At 38.6% G+C, this 11,872-nt stretch overlaps 1 pseudogene; it reads right to left on the bottom strand.

Annotated features, from left to right (window-relative positions):
- Window positions 1-250: 250 nt before the first annotated feature.
- LOC147334501 (G2/M phase-specific E3 ubiquitin-protein ligase-like) lies at window positions 251-10,845 on the bottom strand (annotated as a pseudogene).
- Between the last annotated feature and the right edge of the window lie 1,027 nt (window positions 10,846-11,872).

Here is an 11,872-nt window from a genome sequence, read left to right as displayed (position 1 = left end):
ACAATCTTGACTGACTACAAAAAGGCTGGTTATGTAGGTCTTGCTTTTTACCTCTACTTTCTGTTGATACCCGTCTATAAAACTTCAAACCTTCAACAACACTAAAGTATTTAATTTCAGTTTCGAACTATTACTTTAAATCTTACAATCATAGCTTCCGTAATAGTGCTATATGAAACATAAAATAGAAGCAATAACTGAAAATCTGCACTGTAAAGTATTCAAAATGGACAATGTAAATGGTGTCCATCTATGCCATGCCAAATGTTGGTGCCCAAAGTATAGCATTGCACATTTGTGCTTTAACTGATTCATAGTCTTTGTGCACTGGCAATTTCAAAACAATGTTACATGTATTTGCCTCAGGAAAAATCTTGCCAGAATCCTCTGGAAGAATCTCTATTGTGGGCTGCGCATAAGAAAGCCATTTGGGGGTATTGAAGAGGATCCAGAAACAAATTCCAGGACATTCTCATTGTGACATTCAAGGTCACGGGTGCACATTCTCCATCTAAAATAAACAAACAGTTGAGTGTTAGTGTGGCGGGGCGTGGTCTGCGGTGTAGCTGCAGGGAATGCAGAGACACCTGAGTGGCATCCACAATCAGAATAAAATCGGACCTGGGTCCTGTCATTTGTTTGTTGCTGTTGGCAAAGTGTTCAGCTGCAAACTAGAAAGTGTTTGTGTGTGTGTGTGTGTGTGTGAAGTGATAGCAACCAAGAGTGAATAAAGAAAGATTCTGAAAACCACGGGAACATGGTCGGGTCTGCCATGGTTCTGTCACAGTTTGAAATGTTTTTTCAGACTACAACAAAGCAATGTATTCGCTTTTCCCTAGTCTTTCTCTAGTCTTCCTAAAAATCACTATCAATGACAAAATCATAGTCATGATAATTTGTATCCTACAATTGTGGGTGCACAAATTCATGTATAGTACCTTACAAAACAGACCTTGTAATAATAATTTCTTGTACCTTCTACATCAATGAGCCAGTCTCTCCAGAAGCATATCGTCTGGCTTTCGATCTCTTTTATGTGTTCCTGGTGTAGAAAAGTTGACTTGAAATACTGCTGAGAGGTCAGCAGCTTTCAAAGGTTCGACATCCTCCACAAACAGATTACGGAATAAATCAGAGTGTGCACTAATATCCTGGAGGAGGCCTAGGGTGTTGAAGCCCTCTGTGAACCTGAACACATCAATTTTACATGATAAAATTACACTAGTAAAAATGTCTAAAAATATATATTTTGTTTTTCTCAATCACTTTGACATAATTCCCACATCAAAACTTACCTTTCACTACACTTAATGCAGTTATCAAATAAATAATGGACTATCCCACAAACCTTTTCAACTGCTGTTATAACAAATGCAGTGTGCCAAATTGTATTTAGTGTAGTGATGGGATTTCCGGCTCTTTTTAGAGAACCAGCTCTTTCGGCTCCGAACCGGCTCTTTAGGTTGTTTTGTTGCTTTAATTAATTTATTATTAACAATAATATAAAATTATGCACAAAAGGAATATATAAATATATGCGGTGGACCCTAGGGACAAAACACGTACAAACTCCAAAACACATTTCTAGCATGAATTGAACTTCCAAAACAGAGCTACCTAGATCACTTAAATTACACAATTGAAAGCATATGTGTATTGTTTGTGTATTTATACACAAGCATTCATATATATAGTCAAATAAATAAAAAAAAATAAATGTTCATTTACCTGTTATTACCACACACCAAATCCGGTCGTTGGTACTTGCTGGCTTGTGTAGCCACTAGGTAACAAAAGTTCAACACTGCCCCTAGCATCCTGGAGCACTTCTGTTGTCTTTTTTACGTGTTTTGAGTTTTTATGTGCTTCTGAGTTTGTACGTGCTTCGGAGTTTGTATGTGTTTTTGAGTTTTTACGTGTTTTTAATGTGTTTTGGAGTTTGTACGTGCTTCAGGGTTCGTACGTGATTTGAAGTTTGTACGTGCTTTGTCTGTAGGGGCCACCGTAAATATACTTTTATTTATTCACTCCACATAAAATGTAAAAAATAAATCATACAATACAAAAATCAACTATTCACATTTCAACTTTTAAATATTTAAATTTTCAGCTTTTTCCTTTTACAAATTTAAAGTGAAACAACACAAAACACTGCAAACCACAACACAATTAAATATAAATTAAAATATACAGTGTGGTGCAAAAGTTTGGGCAACCTTATTAATAGCCATTATTTTCCTGTATGAATCGCTGTTACAGTAAAAAATGTCACTTACATATATCATATAGGAGACACACACATTGATATACACTACATATTTTTGTGTTGCCAATTTATGCACCTGCTTTATTTAGTTTAAACAGTTATTGCACACTTTCTGTAAATCCAGTGAACTTTATTTCACTTCTCGAATATCACTGTGTGTGTCTCCCATATGATGTATTTAACTGACAATTTTTATTGTGACAACCAACAATTTGTACAGGAAAATAATTACTTTTCACAATGTTGCCCAAACTTTTGCATCCCACTGTATTAGTATGTTTTGTTATTAGTGTAATATGAAATAAATTCTACTTGTGTCAAGTCGGGTGCCAATATTTGCTGTGTAGTAGAACAAAGACATTTGTCATTATAAATGTTTATTTGATAAAAGATATAAATTCAGTAACAAAAAGATTCAACATAAATATATGAAATTTAACTATTTACAGAGAGACAGGAATAAAAAGGACCCAGCTTGGAGTGGAAGAGCCTCAGGGAGAAGGAGGAGAAAAATAAGAACATTGTTTCTGCCCTGGAGAGCTGCTGCCTCACCAGAAAACTACTGATCATTAGGGTCCAATGTTTCCAAATTTAGCACAGCTGTGCTGTTTTCAAAAACTAATTTATAAATTTGAAATTTAACGAATTTTCGTGTCTGAGGCGGCATGCTCTCCAGAGCAGGAACAAGGCTGAGGAGGAAATGTTCTGTTGCAGACGGGCGTGGCCTCTTTAGGGACTCCAGGATGGCCAGCTCCACCGCCGATGGACCGTCCTGGGACCCGTCCCTCGCCCGCCTTCAAGCTGTCCTCCTCTGTGGGCCTGTAAAACACAGAACAAAACACCACAAAGAAATGAGAAGGCTGCTACTAGATTTTCATTTTCAAAATTGAAAAAAACCAGGATATGAACAGATTGGTTGTAGATATTTAGTAAAGGTGATCACAAGGGGATTCAACCAAGTAAAAAGCTATCAGTGCTTGATGTCCATACAGTGTACCTGTGGGTGCAGCAGCAGGAGCTCAGGGACTGGGGAGCCAGGAGAAGCAACAGGGTATGACTCTGCTGCATGATTACTTGACTCTATCAAGACAATATTAAATGTTAACAGGTTGAAGACAATAGTCATAGAGAATATTATATTATTATATACTTATTATTATATACAGTGGTCTCTCATTTATTGCAGCACATGAACAGTAGTCACAGTTCTCACAAGCTGATTCTCAAAGTGCAAACCTTTGTCGATTTTAAAACGTAAAAGTATTATGCCGCACTTTTTCTCTGTCTGCAGCGCCACTTTTGTGCGCCCTTTTTGCTCCCGGTGCAGGTGTCTATTTCCGAATAAGGGTCATAGTTATGAGTGTTTTTGTGCTGTTTTTTTCTATTTGAAGTGATGATTATCAAAACCAAACATGATAAGTTTGGCAAGCGCAGGAGACACGACACGGAGGAGATTTGTCATTTGGGCTGCAGAATGCAACGCGCATTGTTGAAAGCTGTACGGTGCAATAAAAAAAAATCTGCGAAAAGGCGAGGCAGTGACGGATGAACAGCAGGACTACTGTATACTGTTTATTAACACTTAGACCCCCGGAGAGCAGTCATTTTGGTTTTCTACCTTAGACCCCTGCGGAGTCATCATTTTGCGTTTCTACCTTTAAAAGCCGGAGAGCAGTCAGTCAAATGCTGGAGTCATTCATATGTATATTAGGTCGTTACCTAGGAATTCTAGGTAACGACCTAAGGTAACGACCTAAGGTAACGACAAGGTACCACATGTGTACCTGTAGCAGTGAACACATCGCACAGTGGCCTGATTTTTTTTGCATCTGTGTACTTGGATTTTAGGCCGCAAGCCACCCAAAACTTGCTCCATGCACCACTCAGCAGGCCATTTGTAAATATGTGTACAAATGGTTGGTTTTTTGTACTGTTTTTATCAATAAATGTCAGCAACAAAGGACATACACCCATGTGTGTTGATTTCTCCCTAAGATGGCAAACTGAAACACTCCAAGTTGGTGACTTTTGGAGATTTGTTTCCCTGGATGATTGAGAATGCATCAAGATGAAACACAAAAGGAAGCTCACCGCTTTTAGCAGCTCCCCCACCCCCTCAATCACTCAGTGAGTGATTGAGGGGGTGGGGGATTGGAGTGTTTCAGTGTTTCAGTTTGCCATCTTAGGGAGAAATCAACACATGTCATTTGTATGTCCTTTGTTGCTGACATTTATTGATAAAAACAGTACAAAAAACCAACCATTTGTACACATATTTACAAATGGCCTGCTGAGTGGTGCATGGAGCATGTTCATTGGTTCATGGACCTCCCTGAACTAATGGCATTTATGGCAGCAACAAAAGCGGTGAGCTTCCTTTTGTGTTTCATCTTGATGCATTCTCAATCATCCAGGGAAACAAATCTCCAAAAGTCACCAACTTGGAGTGTTTCAGTTTGCCATCTTAGGGAGAAATCAACACACATGGGTGTATGTCCTTTGTTGCTGACATTTATTGATAAAAACAGTACAAAAAACCAACCATTTGTACACATATTTACAAATAATGATAAAAAGTGAGTGAGTACATTTCAACATTTTCAGTAAATGCCATTAGTTCAGGGAGGTCCATGAACCAATGAACATGCTCCATGCACCACTCAGCAGGCCATTTGTAAATATGTGTACAAATGGTTGGTTTTTTGTACTGTTTTTATCAATAAATGTCAGCAACAAAGGACATACAAAGGACATGTGTTGATTTCTCCCTAAGATGGCAAACTGAAACACTGAAACACTCCAATCCCCCACCCCCTCAATCACTCACTGAGTGATTGAGGGGGTGGGGGAGCTGCTAAAAGCGGTGAGCTTCCTTTTGTGTTTCATCTTGATGCATTCTCAATCATCCAGGGAAACAAATCTCCAAAAGTCACCAACTTGGAGTGTTTCAGTTTGCCATCTTAGGGAGAAATCAACACACATGGGTGTATGTCCTTTGTTGCTGACATTTATTGATAAAAACAGTACAAAAAACCAACCATTTGTACACATATTTACAAATGGCCTGCTGAGTGGTGCATGGAGCAAGTTTTGGGTGGCTTGCGACCTAAAATCCAAGTACACAGATGCAAAAAAAATCAGGCCACTGTGCGATGTGTTCACTGCTACAGGTACACATGTGGTACCTTGTCGTTACCTTAGGTCGTTACCTAGAATTCCTAGGTAACGACCTAATATACATATGAATGACTCCAGCATTTGACTGACTGCTCTCCGGCTTTTAAAGGTAGAAACGCAAAATGATGACTCCGCGGTCAATTTAGCCAATTTAGCTTCCACTTCCACCATTTGACTGCTCTCGGGTTTTATAGGTAGAAAGGTAGAAGCCTGGGGATGCTAGTGTTAATAAACAGAATATATTCCTGTATGACAACACGCATAAATTAACTGCCTACATTAATTCATTGTAAACATACCTTCTGACTGACACTCCCCTGCTGCCTCTTCGGGCTGTCGCTGGTCCTCGGGGGAGAAGTTCTCCACGGTCTGCACCATATTGCCGCTTGTCTCCCGCGGGGTGAGGAAGGGGTCCAGAAACCCCATGACCGCGAAGAACTTCCATCTCCTCCCCGATCCTGCTGCCGACCCACTCCTCTTCTCCTTCTCTGTCCTCTTCTCCTTATTATAGGTGTCCCTGAGGCTCTTCCACTTTCTCCTGCAGATGTCCGCTGAATAAACGCATTATCTGGTTAGCGGAAAGGTATTTGTACAACAGTGGGAAAATCGCGGGACAGTAGGCAGGCTTGCTAGCTTTTGCGCGGCTTCATCGGGTCAGTCTGAAAATTAAAAAGAAGAAGGAATGAACTTACCAGGTTGCCCGATCTCCTCACTTATGTGTCTCCAAGCTAGGTCCTTTTTATTCCTGTCTCGGTAGAAGTAGTAGGTAGCATCGTAGAGTTCGGGATGATTTGCCACAGCACTGATTAGTTTTTCCTCCATACTGAATGAAGAATGAAGGGCTTTGTCTGGATCTGCCCCTTTGACCTAGGTCAGAGCCACGTCACCAGGCTCCTGATTGGTTGTCGCGGCGCGATTTGACGCTTGAGTTCAGATTTTTCCAACTCGAGCGGTAGACGTGTAACGCGCGGTATGCACAAAATGCAACACAAAAACTCACGCGCGTGGTTTTGTTCGCGAGTCACACGCTCCAAACGCGCTAGACTGACGCACTTTTCAGGCGTTTTCGCGACGCAAATCTGCTTCCGAATTTTCGCGGGAGCCGCAATCGCAGGTCATCGCGCTTTTCCATTGACTTTACATGTAAACCTGACGCTCTATTCGCCTCCATCATGTTCGGTGTGAACACACCGTAAGAGCCATTTCGTTCACGACCGACCCATCACTAATTTAGTGTGACTGGCCTGTTGGCCTCTTAATTATCTGCACAGATTGCATAAATAATATATTTTCATTCCTGCTGTGGGGAACAGTGCCAAAGCGATTGAGAAAAACGTCATACTTACTGTTGCAAAGCCACATTTAATCTGCCCTCAAGGAAGAAGTCAACAGCGGATTGCACCAGAGCATCTCTCTGTCTCAGTGTTGTGATGTTTCTTCAGGCCCCAACAATGGCAAGACTGTCCGCTGCCTTCTCTATTGCCTTTTTCGCATCTTCAACAGTTGTTGCGTTCTTGATCTTTAACAGAAATCAAAAAATGGTTAGTAATTATGAAAATGCTTTTAATATTTTGTAAGTTGCAAATGATACATTTTTATAGATTTCAGCAGTTCCAGAGAGCCAGTTATACTTTAATTACAACATCTACTCCTGAACACATAATTTAGGACTCACCTCCAAAAGCTTTTCCTGAAAGGTGAAATCACCTACTTCTTCCAAGGTTGCAGGAAGGCTAGGTTTCCCACAGATTTGATTAAACAATCTGTCTGAAAAGAAATTAGGTGCCACGCCTCCATAGATTACACACACAGATATCATTTGTGCTATCTGTGTGTACAGTTTCCCCTCCAAGGCTGTAAAAGGAATAACATTGATAAAAAATCAAAGTTTAAATGTGTCATCACATTAGGGCTGCTCAATTAATCGAATTTTAATCACGATTACGATCTGGGCTTTCAACGATCATTAAAAATGACTGAGCCGATTATTAGCCCCTCCCTCAAGCTAAGCATAAGTTATTTGGAGAGGAGAGTGACTGCCGTTGGTTGAAAAGAGAGGTAAAAAAAACTTCAGTGGTGTTGCACACTATTTTATATTATTTTTTAAAGTCATTGTTAACCCTTTAAAGCCGGTCAGAGCAGCACGCTCCGTTTTGTGAAACTATTTTTAAATCCCTGTAGAACCTGAACCGCATAAGCTAGCGCAATAATTTGTTTTGCACATGAAACCGGAGGAGTTGTACTTACATCTTATGCCATCAGTTTGTCCTCGGTCACGGTTTCCTTCCACATAAAGCTTTGCAAAAATTGCATAAAAAGCTCTTTCAGGAACAAAAACATAATATTCCAGAAACACGCTTTGCCGATCCGATCAGCTGTTCGTAACACTTCCCACAGTGAAACAGACGTCAGCGCGAACTATCGCATGTCCGCCATTTCCTGGCCGAAACCGGAAGTGACATCATTTTCGCGGAAAATGTAGTTTTTTACTTGTAGGCCTTAAAAGCCTGTACTGGTCATGTTTGACTTTTCTGAATAGTTTCTGGGATGCTTAGAACTCAAATTGCACTGCTGGAAATAGTTTATTTTGATGCACCTGCTGTTTTCTTTGCAAATTTGCATCATAGAATTGTTTTTTCGTTTTTCCTGCAGTATATAAAAATTGGTGTATCTCCAAAATAAAACTATGAAGACACTCAAAATAAATTTCCTGTTGTTGTAAACTATTTTTTGCAACTTTTTTGTATTTAAAGTTTTGAAGGATAAACCTCTTAAATTTCTCCAAGTAGAAACATATGTAAAAAAAACAAAAACGATTTTCAATGTTTTTGTAGTTTATTTATGGTTCTATAGTAGTCCCCAAATTCCAAGTAATTCCCCAAATGTGTCACAGAGCAAAATGTATTACAGAGAGAACAGACAGTTGAAATCAAATACAGTTCAAATATCATTGTAGCTCTTCGTTGAGGTGTCACTATCAAACATTTTCATAGCATAAATAATTAATTTTTATATTAAAATGTTACTTATAAAATAAATAAATTAATTGGTGTACCATGAGTGTCAAGGGTCAATCTCTTGTCTTTCTCCGGTCCTTCAAAAATGTTAGACTGATGAATGGCCTTCATCAGCAACCTCAAATACTCTCTTGTGGGACCACCACCATCTACTGCACCTTCAGATGTTTTTTCATTGTTAACAAAAACAACATCGAATCTGGCTGCAGGATTGAAACGTCGCCGTCGGAAGGCCTGCAGGGTACTTTTCATTATGTTGTGGACATTGGCAGTGTAGTCTCTGCATATGTTGATCTGATTACTCGTAGGGCATGAAGTGTTATCAATTTTCGCCCGAAGTCCATTCAGAATGGTTTTAAGGTCAGCCCTGTGTAGAGATACAAAATGTGACATAATACATACAAATTCCCTGGCACATGCACTGTTAATAATTTTCTAATCGAGTGACATGAACTAAACTCAAGTCAATTACCACTACAGAGATTTTTTTTTAATTGACTCTAAACTAGCAAAGATTATTTTTTTAAAGTTTGTATCACCACACGTTAGGTAAAGAAATGTGACTAACAACTAACAAATGCAAACATACCTCTTGGGAGAGAAAGATCGCCCATGAGCAGGAGGAGAAACAATCAATGGGGAACAAGACTGGTTGTTAAAGCTTGCAGCTTCTTGATGATCGTTGTAATCAAGTGCAGGAACAAACTGCAAAGAGTTAGAAAGAGAAAAGTGTCTGCATAGTTTCATCCTTTTAATCAAGTACGCATCTAGTAATCAGAGGGTTGTTGGTTTGATTCCTGGCTGCTCCAGTCTACATGCCAAATGTTCTTGGGCAAAGTAATAACCCCAAATTGCTCTCGGATCATAGATACATATAGATAAGTTAGATGAATCATTTTCGAAATACTGCTGATGTGAATGGATGAATGACGCATCTTGTATAAATAGCTTTGAAAGGTATGGAACAGTATAAAATCAGTATATAGTAATCAATCAACTTGCCCATTGACAAAATACACCGAAAGCATTGTTATTTGTTAAAGTGCTACAAAGGGTCATTAAAAGTATAAAACCCATATGTAGATATTAACCTATTGTTATTGTGAATAACATCACTGTAAATGTTGCATAAGGAGCTTTGAAAGAAAAGCAGCGTGATTTCTTGAACTTTCTTGAAGACGTTTCACATCCCACTTCAAAAAATCAAAATCTTTCTAAGTATATTTGTCTTATTTCTTTTCAAAATAATATCGTTACAATTAAAATGCGAGATATTCAGCTACACAGTAACATTTCAGTGAGAATATAAATACTTGTTTTTAAAAAGTGCATCTGGAGAATTTTCAGTTGTTCTATTGGGAGACTATTTTCACTAAATACAAGATATTTTTGCTTAAAACAATTGAGGAAATGGTGAAGAGTGACACCCCAAAAATGCAGACGCAGACGGACAGCCGAGTCTTGTCCCGTGGAGGTGTCTCTTGTATGTTGTGCAAAGCGTTTATGAAGTGGCTGCACAGCACAGCAAAAACTATGTTGTTAAGTTTTTATTTTTGGAAGTTTTGTCTGAATGAAACAGTTTGTGTCTCAGTTTGTGGCTATGAAGTACACTGTGATGTCGTGCATGGAGAAGACTCCAAAGTTTCTCTGATAAACCTACTACATAGAGGATGACAGAATCTCCCCAGTTGGAGAGTGAACTTATTTTGAGGATTGGATGAAGGCCCTGTCATGGTTAAATATTCATATTGTATTTTCTGTTTTCCCCCCTTTGCGCCTTAAATAAATAAACATACTGTGTAGTCTAACCGCAAATGTTAAGCAATAACAAATCTCAGCTCTCACCTCTGGAGAATCAGGTTGAATCCAGTGGACATACAGCGTTTGTGACCTTATGATGTTATTATCCAGAAACGTACCAGACATGTTGCTGTTGAGTCTAGTTACTGAGAGCATCTTGAATATGAAACTATTCTGTGGCATTTTCATATTCTCCAACAAAGTCAAACAATATCTGCACAAACAGAAAATAAAAATCAAACAACTTTCCTAACCTAAACATCTTCAAATTAGTTGGAGTGTGTATGATGAAGTGAACAAATTACTAACCTGAATGGATTCAGTTAGGACAAATCGTCTTGTTCTGGTAATGCCGCTAGGGTATTAAATCTGAGTGGTATGCCATGAGTTTGCTCTGGAACACCAGTCAGTCTCAACTGCCTCTCAGATATGGCCTGAAAGTAGAAAGAAAACAGCTCTGACCATATCAGTGAAGTAGTAATGGATGCACCAACCTCTAATGATGGAACTTCTCATGCCCTTGGTTTATTCGTCATCTCTAAAACGTTATTTCTAAACATTTACCTTTATCCGTCTCTCTTCCATTTCAACAGACTTCTTCTGTAAGTCAGACTGTGATGAAAATAAGAAACAAGAGAAGTCAAACTTTCCAACTCTTCAGATGCAGAACATACATATTGGCTCAAATCATGATCATAAATATGTTGTACTTGTAAATCAAATGTGTAGTTGTGAACTGACTTTTGTAACCTTGTAAACCAAAAAGGTCAGTAAATCACCCCACCGTCAGCCAAACCCATCTGTTCTCTGATTGGATTCTTAAATTTGTAATTTACACGTAAAATAATTTATGACCACAATTTTAGCCCACACAAACAAAGCTGGATATGTGTTGCTGGAAAACTACATCTCCCTATTGTAGAATAAACATTAAAATTTACAGACTTTTTGAGGTGTACCTTGAACCTTGTACCTTCTTGGTCTGCAAGCAAGCAGTCTTGATCCTGCTGAGAACGTATGGTTCTCCATTCATCCAAAGACTCCTTTTGGAGAAAGAAGACAAAGAAAAAGATTTTTTTCTGCGCACGTTAAACATCAATGTAATGTCTTTTAGAGTTTTAAACACAATCAAGTATACTATGATGAGATTTTACTTATCAGCAATCTCTTTTACACATACACACACAAACAGGTAAGTAAAATTAAATATAACATAATAAAATATGTGTTTACCAGAACTTGGTCATCTGTTCTGGTCAATGATTCCTATTTCAGAGGAGGAGTTATCTCTATCTGGACTAGTCTGGACTGGAAATTCAGGGCTCACTGGATGGCAAACGTCAGGTAATGATGTGTCGATCTCAGTTGGAGACCTTTAGAAAACAGATCGTACATAGATAGCATTTACATTTTACAAAATATTTCCAAAAAGCTACTGAAGTAAAAAAAAAGAAATTAAATTACAGAGGACCACATTAAAATTGGACATTCAATATACAAAAATATGTATAATACAGATAAGGCATAGTGCATACTTGCAGTGTTTGACATGATCCTTCAGTTTACTGAAAAAGAATTCTGCTGAACACGTCAGACATTTTTCCTTGGGACC

This window comes from Aulonocara sp. 'chitande type north' Nkhata Bay, linkage group LG3 (genome assembly GCF_057382095.1).
Source record: "Aulonocara sp. 'chitande type north' Nkhata Bay isolate Kocher_YH1m ecotype deep benthic linkage group LG3, A_spYH_male_GT1.1, whole genome shotgun sequence".
Lineage (NCBI taxonomy): Eukaryota > Metazoa > Chordata > Actinopteri > Cichliformes > Cichlidae > Aulonocara > Aulonocara sp. 'chitande type north' Nkhata Bay.
Note: the sequence above shows the minus strand (reverse complement) of the source record. Positions and strands in the feature narration are given on the sequence as shown.